The 15,671-nt window shown below is 35.1% G+C and overlaps 1 protein-coding gene across 2 annotated transcripts in view; it reads left to right on the top strand.

Moving 5' to 3' along the window:
• The first annotated feature begins 350 nt into the window (after positions 1–350).
• The window catches only part of LOC143248777 (ras-responsive element-binding protein 1-like), a 63,618-nt gene continuing 48,297 nt past the window's right edge, over positions 351–15,671 (top strand). Inside the window, exon 1 of one of the 2 annotated variants that reach the window (XM_076497504.1) lies at positions 351–628. The gene's annotated coding sequence lies outside the window, so the exon portion shown is untranslated. The remainder of the gene's footprint in view (positions 629–15,671) is intronic. The other variant, XM_076497481.1, reaches the window with a different exon arrangement.

Below are 15,671 nucleotides of genomic sequence, written 5' to 3'. Positions count from 1 at the left end.
CCTTTGAAATTATTGCATAAAAAGCCTTTTAAATAAAAAAAAGTAGACTTAGACTTCTAGGTTCATGGATGTCACGACCGTTAATGAAAGGGTGTATGATAGAGGTTTTGGTTTTTAATTCAGGAAACACGAACTTTTTGTTTTTTGTTATTTCTTTTGTAGCATCATGTTCAAAGATATGGGTACGTCAGTGAATTGAATAATGTCACTTTGTAATCGTGTTTGTAGCTAGAGATTATTCAATGAGCATGCGCTTTTGTCTTTTCGAAATCAACACATAATTAGTGTTAATGTCAAAAGGTAAAGCTCCTCCCATTAATACCCTATTCCCCTTTCCTTGTCAATTACATCACGCATATGTTTTTAGAATTAAGGAAAACTCTAGCTATAATTATTCCTTTGTAACGGTTAGAGACTAATAATCTCCGAAAGGTTTGAAAACTGTTAACTGGGACACCTAAAAAGTATTTATAGAAACTCTGTGTAAGTTAAAAGAGGACATCTGTAAGAAGAAATTAATTTGAATGTTAGTTGTGTCTTCAGTGACATCGGTGTTCTTCATTCTTCAGATGTAACTAAAAATCTAGAACAGTATTCGGGCATTTTGATCATTTCAATTTTTTTTCAGGTAAGAATTAATGTAGAAAAAAGGTCGCTGTTGAATATCTGAAGTGTTTTACTTTAGAAGTTTTAATAACATCAGTAGGTTGTCTGTTAGTTCAATTTCAGCTAAGGGAGATATTTCTTGATGTTTTCGTTTCAACTTGTTGAAATGGTATTTACGAAATTTATATTAACTTTCGGTCAGAGCAAGCTATGTACTTAAAGCGAAACTAAAAATCAACGTACTAAGCACTATATCTAATTAAATATACTTTATATTTCGAGTTATACAGATTAAAATGTATTTCATCAGGTTGATACCCTCGCTGTCAATGATGTATTCGGCCTAATCCTAATAATATCTCGTAAGGATCTATCAGCCTAGGAGGTTGAAATTATTTCTAAATGCATATAAACTAACAGTGCAAATCAATCTTATAATAAATGTATTGCAATGAAAATAAAAGACATTAGATAAATTGTAACCAGTATACTTTTAATTAAAGTAACAATAAATACGTAATATATCTAACAGAACTACTATATGTATATACTTTAAAGGAGAGTTAAGCAAAATTAGTATTTTTCCCCCTTTACCAACGTTTGAAAGTGATACAAATTGTTTGTTTAATAAAGTAAGTGTATAAATCATGCGCAAAAAGTGTATGTATATCCTCTCATTTTATCGTGGCTTTAACGATGAAAAATAGCAGTACGTTAAATACGCACATGTGCGACTATCTCCAATCAATAGGTGACAATTTCTCATGTCTGACGTTTTCATGCACCGATTTTTGAGTTAAAAATTTACTGATGATCAAGAAAAATTTTGAGCTGTTTCTATTTCTTTGGATGAACATAATTATTGTTATTATTGAGAAAGATTCTATTTAGTACACAATATTTAAATGAGCACCCATTCTCTTATTGAATTAGTGTTTAAGATGATATTTAGAAGAAAATAACTAACAAAAACCTTTGTTTAATTTCAAACTTTTATTTTAATTAATCGTAAATTAAGTTCTAACATACACTGGTGCGAACATTTTAAAATACTAAGTTTTTATTACGAGTTAAATTCGGTATTTTAATATGTAGAATAATTAAACTCTTTTTTTTTTTTTTTTAATCTCACGTGGTCCGTTTTTTTTTCCAATTCAATATGGTTTTATATGCATTTATTAAAACAAATTAAAATATTCGGTAATGCGCTTTTTAAACAATAATACCACACAGTCGCTTTAATTTATTTGTGACTTTTAGCATGTTAAAATATTTATTCAAGGAACGAATTTAATAACGGAAACCATTCTTTGTGAATAGGGTATGGGGGATTTTAAAACTTTTTCAGATATATACTAATATGCAAAGTCATAAATACCAGGAAGTGTGGGGATATCCCCATGGGTGCCATCTTTAATGTGTGGTAGCTAGTCGTACTTTCGTTGGGCAGAACAATCTGCTTAACTGATGTTAGCTACTCAACACAGTGTTCTGAAAACAAAATGCTTTGTGGTAAACCATTGTTCCACAAGTTGCATGTGTGTGTTTTTTTTCTTATAGTAAAGCGACGTTGGGTTATCTGCTGAGTCCACCGAGAGGAATCAAACCCCTGATTTTAGCGTTGTAAAACCGTAGACTTACCGCTGTACCAGTGGGGGACGACTGCACAAGTAGCAAGAGCTGGTTTCGTGTGAAGTCAATGATGTATGAATGAGCCAATTATTTCATCATAGGAAACAATGTTTTCACCTGAATAAATTTTTTAAACTAATTGGTGTCATTGCTCAACTGAATAAACAAATAATCTATATTTAGAGTTAGAATTATTTTAAATTTTGAGTTGGTAACCGCTGATTTACCAGTTGTCAATATCACATTATTTATGAGTAATGTAAAATTATGTGCACTGATCATTTATTTTAGCTACTCTTCAAATACTGAGATACGAGTAATTAAGATTGCAACAACCGACATCTTTTCGAAAGTCACCATGACACAGTTATGTTTTTATGTGTTATAATGGAACAATAATTATTAAACCTAAGTATGCCATCTTAGCCATAGCACTAACTCTCTTGAGAAGTATTTTAAGGACTTTTGTCTTGTAGTTAAGTCTTCCTTCGATATACAGAGTAGCTGATATCTACAAACCTTTATATTTTCAGTCAACGTGTAGTTTCAACCTTACGCGCAAACATGCATGATTCATGTTCTCGTTTCGGCTGCTAAATTTGTGAATTTAGCTGGTCTCTTATTTTCTTTACGATCTGACAATACCTTGTAAAATAAAGGCGCGATTATAGTTATACATTTTGAGCTAAATAGTAAGAGTCAGTATTCTTAGCAGCTTTGTAGAATTAGTTTCATACAGTGTAACGTGTAATTTATCGTATTACCTTCTATATATTCTCTTGTTTATTATGGGTTATTAAGTGTTCTGGGTTATTTTACATCACCACCAGGATTTCCCACATTGCGACTATTTAGGAAAACATCGTATCCCTTGCACGGTCTTTGAAGCTTTCACGAAATATAATTAAATACTGAGAGGTTTTGTTTCTTCTTACTACAAATGAAATGTAATACATATTAATAGCGTTAATATGATAAACACATAGTGAAGCCATTTCCCATGATTTATATAAGATCATAGTCAAACAAAAGCAAATATAATAAGTTCTTTGCATATGCATCTCCCACAGTAGCACAGTGGCATGTCTGCGGATATACAACACCAGAAACTGGCTTTCGATAGCAGTAGTGAGCAGAGCACATAATTCATTGTGTGGCTTTGTGCTTAACTTTAAAACGAACGAACAAAATCTATTGAATATATTTGAACTGTAAATGTTTGAACTATTGTCATTGAAGCTGTTTAGAATATGCTAGAAAATCTTTCAAAATAAAAACCTCTTAAATGTGAAAAAAGCGTGGTCATAAAAAAAAAAAAAACGAAACAAAAAAAGGATTGATTATGCGACTTAAAGAAATGCAGTCAAAACTGGTAATGAAAGTGTTGGCTACATTTATAGTATTGATAAGAAATTTAGAGCAAATATTCATTCATTAGTTAACCACGCTGCGTTTTTGTTTCTTCAACTTGCGGCATGATGGTGAGCAAAACAAAATAATTCATAAACTGACTGAAAGTTATTGGTAGGAATGAGAAACTCTTATTCTCAAACCGAAGATAGTAAAATTGTGTTCTTCATTAAACCACAATCATCGTGCAGTATCCCACAATTCTAAGTTAACCTACATCACAAATCAATTTCATATTGAAATTTAGAGAAGATCAACTTTCTGCTTTTACAATGCAAACTTCTACATCCCCTTGAGCATGAATATCACACAGAAGGTGAGGAAGTTTGTTTGCTTTCAAATATTCGTGCAAAGTTACTCAAGAATTATCAGTGCCAGCCGTCAATAATTCTGGACTGAACTATACTAGAGTGAAGGCACTTAAAGTAACAACATCTGCCACCAACTGTTGAGGTACTTTTGTCTGACAGAAAAGTGGGATTTACCCGTTACCCCTATAGAATCTATATACTGTGAGTTACCTATTGAAGAATAGTACACCTGTACTGGCCTCGATAACTCGGGACAAAAAGTAATCTACCCTATTGACATTGGAAATTTATGTCAATGCTTAAAAAGAGAAAGAGGTTATTACAACGACTGCAAGTAAGGTATTTAAGAGCAGTGCTAATCCTTGGGCAGCATTCAGTTTGTTTCTAAGAAAAAAGCGGATTTATCAGCCTTTGTTTAGAATACTTCATACCAACAAACTCTATTATCCTCTTCCAAATAATAAGTCTTATAATTAACCAGTGGGCTTCTGTAAGCTCTATTTGTTTTATAAATTAGTCCCCAGTGTGTCAGTAGTAAGCTTGGGGATTTTTAGTGCTAAAATCTGAGATTCGATTCCCGATGGTGAATGTACTACAAATACCCTACTATTCAGCTTTTGCCCTTTCAACTATGGGAGTTGCAATGTAACCTTCCACTATTAGTTGGTAAAGTGTAGACCAAAAGTTAGCAGTAGGTGATTTGTTGACAAGCTGCCTTACCTCTCGTCTATCGCTTTAAAATTAGGGACATTTAGCGCAGATAGTCTTCGAGTAGCTTTGCATTATACTCAACAAACAAATGCACATTTCAACTAAAGAGTGTATAGAGAGAAGTTTTTACTCTGGAATAAGCATGCAACATAGAGATGGATAACAATTTTTTTGAAAATAAATAAATAAATAATAATAATTAAATACAGAAACTTCATTGTTGTGAATTCACCAAAATGTATTATATTGTTTGAAGTTAAGCCAAAGCTACACAATGGGCTGTCTGTACTTTGCACACCACATAATTTACGTTTCAAACAATAACTAGCAATAAATAAAAACCAGTTACCATTTGTTGAGAGTAGTTTCTTGGAGTTCATACAGTTATGTTTACTGGTCTCGGTAGGATTTCGTTAAATTTGATATCTTCATCTATTAGGCACTTTGCTGTCTTCCTAATTTTTCGTCAATCGGACAGTAGAAGATAGTAGAAGGCTCTTTTTATGTATGTTTTTATGATTCACATTTCAGTTTGAGCTTGCTTGCTTACTTAGGTTAGAGTGTTTCTTGGTAAAAAAAAAAATCCTTATAGGTAAAATGCAGAGGCAGTAAACATTTTTCTGGAGCTAAATTGTATGTTATCTATATTTTTAGTGGTGGAATAGACGACAAAAACCTAAAACATATGGCATATCAAATTAAAAGGTGGAAACATTTTTTGGAACCAAATTATGTCATTTTATTTTTAGTGGTAGAATAGATGAAGTAAACCTAAAACATATGGTATTAGGTTCTCCAGAAATAAATGACGTTTTTGAGCTGCGAAGTTTGTAAAAGTATAAACCAATGTTGTAAAATTAGCTTTTAATCAAAGTAAGCACCATTTGGTTCAACACACTTTTGCTAACGTTTAACGATGCTGTTTATGCCCTGCTGTAGAAATCAGATTTTCTATGGTCAAGGAGCTTCCTAAAAGTTTCTCATGCAGCTTCCTAGTTTGGAAAGTGTTTATTGTTAAAAGCGTCGTCAAATCGCTTACAAAAATGAAAATTTGTAGGAGTAAGTTCTGAGGAGTAAGGTGGATGAGGCAAAACCTCGATTCCCAATTCGTTGAATGTTTGGAGGGTCATCCTTGACAGGTCTCATAATGCCGATTTTCTTGATCTTCAGTCAGCTCATGCAGAACTCACTTATCAAACTTTTTCATCTTTTACAATCGCACTCAGGTAGTTGGCAATACTTGATTTGCTTGTGCCTAGCTTTTCTGTAAGCTTACAAAATGTTTTGCGAGGGTCTGTCTCAACTACTTCTCTTAATGTGTTTTTATTTAAGGATGACTCCCTTCCACGACCTTTGTGGTCTTCAAGATTTTCACCTCCATGTCGGAACCTTTGGAACCAGGTTTGAACTGTACATTCACTGGCAGATCCATGGCCGAATGCCTGGTTGATGTTCCATGTAGTTTTGGTAGCTTTTTGTCCAAGTTTGAAGTCGTAGAGGAAAATCGGACAAAAGCCCTTCTTGGCCATGCTGCCTTGGATTGCGAAAGTTACTCTGAGTTGAGTTGAAACAGCAGACAATTAAGACACCTTGTAAGCGACAAACGTTGGATTAAATAAATCAACCAACGATAAGTTACTCGATATTCAGTTTCTAAATGTCATCGTGAGGATTCCGACATTTATTTCTGGACAATCTAATATACAAGATTAAAAGATGAATTCCTAATATAACACCCAGTAAGTTAGCTTTAGTCTACATATGCTACTGTGGAGGAGACAGAGATATAATGGTAAGATAATATTTGTTGTTATCTGTAAATGTGACTAAGCCAGTTTAGTTTTGTCTAAAACAAACACATGAAAATTAAAACTACTTCTAATGTAGTGTTTTGACATGTTCATTGAAGTTTTAAGTTAAAACATTTATTCTAGGTATTATTGTAGAATTTTCAAACTATTTGTAGGGTTACAGGTTAATGGTCGAAATCCACCGAAGTATTGAAAAACCAACAGACCTAAACATTGTTATGAAAATACAAGTTAACTGTAGGTTTTTCTACATTTCTCTCAGTGTGGTGCCTGGCATGACCTGGTGGTTAGGGCGCTCGGCTCTCAATCAGTGGATCGCAGGTTCTAATCCTAGTCGACCTTTAAGCCTTGAGAGCGTTACACTGTTACAATCAATCCTATTATTCCGTGGTAAACCAGTAGCTCAAGATTTGGCTGTAGGTGGCGATGACTGTCTTCCCCTTAGTCTATCAGTGCTAACGTAGGGACGGTTAGTACAGATGACTCTCGTTGAGCTCTGCGCGAAAATGTGTATATTTGCGGCTCGAAACCAGAAGTGTGAAAAAGCAACATCTATAGTTGACTTCTATATGTAATGTCAGTATCAGTACACAAATCTTAATATATTCTTTGTGCCTAAATATAAGATACCTTGTTTTGAGACACTGTTAAGTTTAATTGCATACATCCTAGTAAACGCCGTGAGACGCTATAGTTACAAGACTTCCTAAACCTGGCAATGAATAGAGATGATTGCAAAAAAACAATACGTGTGAAGGACCGTGAACTCTGCTAAAGGAAACAGCCAAACAAGGAGATAGTTTGTGAGGGTTCTGATATATCCTTTAATGTTAAAACATATGATATATTATAGCTTTATTTCACCTCCATAATCCTGACATTTATTTCCTTCTTCCATCTCCACGTATATCTTTTTTTCTCTCTCTTATCTTGCGCTCCCAGTGGCTCAGCGGTATGTCTGCGGACTTTTACAACGCTAAAAACCGGGTTTTGATACTCGTGGTGGGCAGAGCACAGATAGTCCATTGTGTAGCTTTGTGCTTAATTCAAAACAAAAACAACTCTATCTCGCACCACATTTAATGAGACCCTGTATATATAAATACACTTAACAGCTTATCTACCCAAGTAATATGCTCTAAGAACTAATCGTCCTAGTTTTTCGCTTCTTGCCTAATGACCTTGATTACTAGAATATAAGTAAATGTATAAAATACGTACCCCCTTAAATAATGATTATACTTTTAACATTAAGCCACCTACGAAATTTTAAATCTTGAGCGGAGTGAAGAGAAAATAATTTTCTGAACACCCGGTTATATTTGACTTCAAACCTTTGTTGGGGTCAAATAATTGTACACCGAAATAACTGCAATGAATTTATTTGAAGAAGAAGAAATCGACCGAATGGAGTAACGTTTGCATTTAACAAGCTTCAATCTCCTCGATTCTACTAAAGATACTGTTTTGAGAGATGCATCAGATCCCAGACTTTGAAAACAGGTCAATAGAATGGTCAAGTGTAAATTGTGACCTTATCAGCAGTTACTTCAAGTATGTTTTACATGTGGCAGGCTGACCTGTGGTCTTACTCCGTACAGAAGTAAAACACCGTGAACTGAAAAGATATAGCAGTAAGTCAACCAAATGGTCATTTATGAATGTAAACAGAAAGACCAATAACTTGTATTTCATATTACAAGACTGATATTTTTAATATTTAATTCGCATAAAAGTAAACGAGAGGAGTGATTGACATTATTTTATAGCAACGGGTTTTATGTTATAATTATAACATTACAAACTGACCATCTTTTAACTGTTTTGAGAAGCCTAGATGTAGAAAGATTGTCACGAAACTTCTCTATTTCTGATGTATAAAAAGCAATTAGACTAGAGAAAGCCAACTAAATAATCAACAGCACTAGCCGCAAACTTTTGTGCTACTTGCTATGTACGATTGATGAAATTTGACCGTCATTCTTACAACACATCTATGGCCCTCAAGTATGGAGTGCGATTTTGGGGCTACAGAATGCAAAGCATGGAACCCTGGATACAATACAGCACACCTGGCCCTGTTATAATATTTTTTCTATTAATGTAGTCAAACATTGTCCTATTGTTACTACCATACTACGTATAAGTAACATACGGCGTAATCAATTAAGTAGAAATCTTAAAACTTTTAAGTCAAATCTTTAAAACCGCTAACTCATGATCAGAAGTGGAACTAAATTTGAATTTCCGTGTTTCTATGTATTAAGTGTAAAAAACGATAATTGTGCATAATCTATTTTTGAAATAAGTCTTTTTTATAATCTGTCAAATATTAGAAATATTGGATTTCAGTCTCTCAAGGGCACTTCTATACTAAATATAGTTTGTGTTGTTGTTTTTTGCGGGGGGAATTTTTAATCATAGGCAGATCTTTCTAACAGAAATACCATATTGCGAACTACTAAGCACTTCGTTAACATTCCTATTAAAAAAATAATATCGATTTGCGTTCGCGACTAATGTATTTTATATACCTAGCTAAGCAGGTGATTTTTAACCATCTTCTATGGATGTAATTTTCAATAGATGGCGACAAAAACTGTAAAACTATATTTATTTATTTTTTTCAAAGGCATTTAGTCCCTAACTTCTAAATTAGTTACTTGAAATACGCATGTACTAACTGATGCTACTAAGATTAGTTTGTGGTATGCCAATAACAAATATTAAGGCACTAAAAGAAAAGGACAAAAATAGAAAAGGAACCACATGGATCCAAAACGTCCCCTATAACTGCACGAACATTTACAAATGTACAACTAAAGCTATATGTATTGTACTAAAACATGTAATGAGCTCTCAAGATAATACACGATGCCTTCGCGGTGGCTCAACGGAAAATTTGAAAGCTTATACTCCAAATTTTGAGTTTCGATACACACGGCGGACAAAATAAAAATAAACCATTACGTAGCTTCATACTTAAACACAAACAAATAAAAACTTCAAGCAGAGTTCTGTGTTTTTTGTTTTATTTTATGTCAATTCAAGATATGGAGTAAAGATTTACTTGTTACGCACTTTTTTGTATATTTTGCGAAAGGGGCTCGAAGTCCACCTGGAAGTGTCCCCTGTTTTGATCATTCCCACTACTATACAGTAATGTATTGTCTGTCAGTCAGACTGTAAACACTAAAATGACGTTACATAAATGACATTTAACGTTCTAATTTATACTGTCGTGACACCAGTAAACCTTGCGCATACCACGAATCATGAGAAGAATTATGCACTTTTGTTAGCTACAATACACCATGATATATATATATATAAAATTCAAAATCGGGGCATAAAAATATTTGTTACTTTTAATTCTGACTATTTTCTCTTGAAACACAGAATAATTTTGGGGATTCTACACAAATACATATAGTGATTTACAAGTATCTTGTAGCTAACGCAGCAAATTACCTTTACTGCTCAACGACTAGTCATAATTTCGCTACATGTATCTCTTTGTTTGTTTTGAATTTCGCGCAAAGCTACTCGAGGGCTATCTGCGCTAGCTGTCCCTAAGTTAGCAGCGTAAAACTAGAGGGAAGGCAGCTAGTCATCACCACCAACTCTTGGGCTACTCTTTTACCAACCAATAGTGGGATTGACCGTAACATTATAACGCCCCCACGGCTGGGAGGGCGAGCAGGATTGGTGCGACCGGGATTCGAATCCGCGACCCTCGAATTACGAGTCGAACGTCTTAACACACTTGGCTATGCCGAGCTTCTACATGTATCTAAGGAAGAAGTTATAATAGCTCCTCTTTGTATCTAGGAAATCACTGAACTCGTAGAAATGTTTTATAAGGAAATGCCTTTGTTTAATCACGTCACTCGTTTTTCCTCTGCTTCAGTTATGATAATTTTTCTTACGTTTTTTTTTGTTTTGTCGTGCTATCCGTCTTCTATTTCTCTAGCTGAGCTACATTTTCTTTTTTACTTTCTTTCTGAAGTATTTTTGTTACTTTCAGAATGTTACATTAGAACTTGTTACATGTATGGTGTTAAGTGTTCGATTAAAGTGAAAAGCTGAGTTGACCTTTAACTCGAATATTAACCAATACCTCAAATCCATGAGTTAATCTATAACGGTGTTGAAAGAGCTTTCTATTTTTTTTTGTTTGTTTGGGAATTTCGCACAAAGCTACTCGAGGGCTATCTGTGCTAGCCGTCCCTAATTTAGCAGTGTAAGACTAGAGGGAAGGCAGCTAGTCATCACCACCCACCGCCAACTCTTGGGCTACTCTTTTACCAACGAATAGTGGGATTGACCGTCACATTATACACCCCCACGGCTGGGAGGGCGAGCATGTTTAGCGCGACTCGGGCGCGAACCCGCGACCCTCGGATTACGAGTCGCACGCCTTACGCGCTAGGCCATGCCGGGCCAAAAGAGCTTTCTATAAATATGATCATTAAAAAATTAATATAACTTAGATTCGAATGAAATTTTAGCACATGACTTCAACGTGAGAGTCAAACGCTGTAACCACTGAACCACTTTGATATCCGCTGTTTGAAATCCAGTAGTAATAAACATTAAGTTAAAATATCATGCTATTCGTGTTTTTACAAACATTGAAAGAGCTTGCTCTAAACATTATCACACATTTAAAAAAAATTATAAATCTACTAATATTTGAAAGCGAGACTCTCTAACCAGGTTGGTTTGGTTTGGTTTTTGGAATTTTTTACAAACAAAGCTACGCGAGGGCTATCTGTGCTAGCCGTCCCTAATTTAGCAGTGTAAGACTAGAGGGAAGGCAGCTAGTCATCACTTCCCACCGCCAACTCTTGGGCTACTCTTTTACCAACGAATAGTGGGATTGACTGTCACATTATAACGCCCCCACGGCTGGGAGGGCGAGCATGTTTGGCGCGACTCGGGCGCGAACCCTTGACCCTCAGAATACGAAGCGCACGCCTTAACGCGCTAGGCCATGCCAGGCCCCTCTCTAACCAATCAGTGAGTTATATCTTCCTAATGATAAATTGCAGTTTAACATAAACCAATTGTTCCTTTTCATAATCTTTCAGTATCGTAATTCAGTATATACCCTTTTACCCTTCTTTCTCCGTGTATTTTTTTCCACCCACCTTTCTGTTGTTTAAACTTGCCCTGTTAACATTTCTTTACGTTCAGTCTCCTTTGACCACGTGACATATCTCTGCCTACCTTTTTCTTACTTCCTATTTCTGTTTCATCGTTTTCTTGCCAGCTTTTATTTCAAAGTAGTTTTATCTTCTTTATCTATTAGTATGTTCTGATCAGCTTCTTTAGAGCCTTTCTGTCTGCTTCATTTTTCTTTCTTCTTTCTCTTCTCGTTTTTCCTACCTATTTTTACATTCATCCGTTTTTTATTACTATACCGATTCCGGTCATTTCCTTATTCAAATAAGGAACACCCTCCCGGTGTTCTTTCATCTTTCTTGTTTTATTCCTCATATTACACATTACTGATGTTTCTATTACCGACATGTTTGTTTTTTCTTCTTTTCATTCTCAGTCTAGTATGTTCATTTTCCTTCTTATCTTTTTGTTTCGATAGATTTCTATTTTACCCACTTTACTGTAATTTACTGCTATAACTGTTTTCTATTTCCTCGCAACCTATCATCATTTCTTGCCCCAACTTGTGCTTACTAGCCTGTACTTTTTGCTATACTCTTATGTCCTCCATCTTATTTTCTTGTCAGTTTGTTTCACTTAGTTCTTCTTGTCTTTTTTTCGCATGTTACTGAACTATCCTTTTTTATATAGTTCTGTTTGTCTTTTTTTTCAGTTTATTTTTCTTTTCTCAGTCCAACTTTATTTTTGTAACCGATTCCTTTCCAATGACTTGTTTGCCTTCTTTTTCTTCTGTAGCTACCAACTTCTTTTCTATCTTTTAATCTTCTTTCAAGTTGCATACAGTTCCTCTTGAATCTCCTTTTCATACCTTCGTTATCCTGTCAATGATTTTTTTGCTTATTTTCCTAATGTTCTTGCGCCTCTTTTCTATTCTCCTGTTTAACCCCTGAACTTATCCGACCTTAGTATCTCTTTTTCTTTTCCTGTACTATTGTAAATTTTTGAAACAGCAAGTGTTTCGTTTACTACCCACTTGCTCACGTCAGCGGGGCTCCAACTATCATTACAAGTTTTCTACAGTTTCTAAATTTAATGATCTGTAGATATCCACTTTTGGTATTCCGATAGATATAAAGTTTTTTTAAATGGTAAACACATCATTCAGGCCTGGCATGGTCAGGTGGTTAAGGCACTCGACTCGTAATCTGAGGATTGCGGGGACGAATCCACGACCCACCAAACATGCTTGCCTTTTCATTCGTGTGGGCGTTACGATGTAACGATCAATCTCGCATTTGGTTGGTAAAAGTATCCCAAGAATTAGCGGTGGGCGATGATAGCTAACTGCCTTCCCTCTAATTTTACACTGCTAAATTAAGGACGGTTAACGTAGATATCTCTCGTGTAGCTTTGCGTGAAATTTGAAAACGAACATATCATGCACGTACTTAAATATTTTTCAACCCATTTCAACCTAGCAGATGGCGCTACACACTGATCGATTGAAGCGCTACAGTACACACTTTATAGAGGTATAACATAAAAGTAGACAAATAAGGATATTAAAAAATTTGAGTTTTGAAATTAAATAGGTATCCTGTTACAAAAAGTAACTAAACAATAATCAAAACAATCGCAAATTTATGAAACTTAATCCCTACTTTAGCAGCTTAATGCACTTTTCTGTAGGTCAAAGTAAGTATTATCTTCTTATGAATTTGTGACTCTAATTGTTATGGAAGTTATAGCTTTCAGTGTTATAATTATACTGAGAGATTTATAAAGGTTATCTCCATTTCATAGACATATAAAACTGAACAAATAAATGGGGAAAAAACTGAAATTTTAACAGAAACTATGGAGCATTGGCTGTTCATAGAATTGCTGTAAGAAGCATCCACAACAAAATAAATACCGAAAAAAAAAGTACACAATGAACTAAAGATTGCTTCATTTAGCTATACAGATCATAACGTAGGAAGACACCTCTCGTTTTATCAGGGTAGACCTCGTTTCTGGATATTGTCAAGTGAAAATGGACAACGAAATTAGATCTGTTTCATTAGTCTTGAAGGACTGTCTTAATTCTACACAGTTAATGTGGTCGGTACAAAGCACCTGTTCTGAAAGGCTAATGGAGTTCACACTTAAAGAACTGAAAGAAGACCTTTCTCTCATTGATGTGGATGGTTTCACTTTTCAAGTTTGCAGCTGAGAATTATATTCGAGCATATCTGGGATGTAATTTCAAAATTGGAACTAGGGAAGTGCACACTTAAGTGCAAAATTACAGTTCACTCAATTACATAGTTGGTAGAGTTAAAGAGTTTATTAATCCAAGCAAAAATCACAACAGTGAAGGATTGGCCTCCTGTCTTATAATAAACGAGACATTTGCAGCTTTCTAGGTGTCCCACTATTATGTTTCTTCAAACTAGCTGCACCATTGTGATTGATTGAAACTGCTGGCCTTGTTGAAAGCCTTGAGCACCTTCCAGGAGATTCCATATCAAGATTCAGTAGGGAAGATAACTGAGTTAAAAGAAGAGGATTTCCACTACGTTCAGAGTAAAACATAGTGTTGTTCTTCTTGTTTGGTATTACTGAGACACCAAGACCTCATTTCCAAGCCAGGGATCCACAGTTAGGTAAAAATCCAGCAACACCTCAATCTCGAGACATCTTGAATTATCTCGAAAATCCTCATGAGGTGCTGTATCTGCATGTTGTGCTTCACAGAATAATTCCAGTTCAAGAGTAAGAACAACAAGAAACTCAGGTGTTTCACTCGCACCAATTTTATTTTCAATGATGACATTTGAAATCGTATACAAAAAAATTAGCTTGTCCACAGTGGAACAATAGTATCAGCATTGACAGGTCCAAGCCTTAAAATGGACGAATGCTTAAATATTATTGCAGAAAGAAACCGACTATCTCTGAGGTCAAATACTTTTAGAACACTCCTGCTTCAACGAAAATGGTAAGGCTTTTCGATGAAATTCACAATATTAAAGATTGGGCTGCATGCCTTCAAGATAGACTTTATAGACCTAGAGTGTGTTTTCCTTATAGCAAAGCCACATGGAGCTATCTGCTCAGTCCACCGACAGGGATCGAACCCATGATTTTAGCGTTGTAAGTCCGTAGACTTGACGTTATACCAGCGGGGACTTGTAGTGCTAGAGAATTTTCTTAATTTCGCGCAAAGCTACACGAGGGTTATCTGCGCTGGCTATCCCTAATTTAGCAGTGTAAGACTAGAGGGAAGGCAGATGGTCATCACCACCCACCGCCAACTCTTGGGCTAGTCTTTTACCAACGAATAGTGGGATTGACCGTAACATTATAACGCCACCACGGCTGAAAGGGCGAGCATGTTTGGTGTGACAGGGATTCAAACCCGCAATTCTCAGATTACGATTGGAGTGCCATAACCACCTGGCCATGCCGGGCGAGCTAGAGAGATTTTGCAACATAACTGGTACTACACAGAGAGCCTCAAGAACCTTATCATTCTTCTAGAAATACAATATGGATAACATTTATACAGTAATTAGTTATCCTTTTTATGTTATTTAATTTTCTAATGTTTTTGTATTTTAATAACTGACCAACCTTATAAGTCTGTATTTCTGGCTTGTTATTGATATTTTACGTGTTATCTCTTCTGATGACTTTGTGTAGATGTTGTAATATCGTTTGTATTACCTGAGGAAAATTATAATTTATTTTTTCCTTTGCGGTTTGAAATTAAATCTCTAAATCGGTCGTAAATGTTGTGTTTAATGGTTGGGACAATATAGGAGTATTAAGCTATATGAGAAATATGAAACTGGACACATGATCTGAAGTGAAACAGTAGAGTGCATATTTGCATAGAAACATTCACAACTGTGTGATCTGTAAATCTGTCATCAGCTTTCTTTTCTCGAGATGAATATCTAGAGAACTATCTACATTATAACTAAGCAGAACTCTGTGCCTTTTCTTTTCAATGATGTCACCATATGACTGGCATTTTCTCACAGCATTTATTAGCTGAAACATATCCATCATCCAA

The sequence above is a fragment of the Tachypleus tridentatus genome, chromosome 1, assembly GCF_004210375.1.
Source record: "Tachypleus tridentatus isolate NWPU-2018 chromosome 1, ASM421037v1, whole genome shotgun sequence".
In the NCBI taxonomy this organism is placed as follows: Eukaryota; Metazoa; Arthropoda; class Merostomata; order Xiphosura; family Limulidae; genus Tachypleus; species Tachypleus tridentatus.
This window is presented reverse-complemented; position numbering and strand designations above follow the sequence as displayed.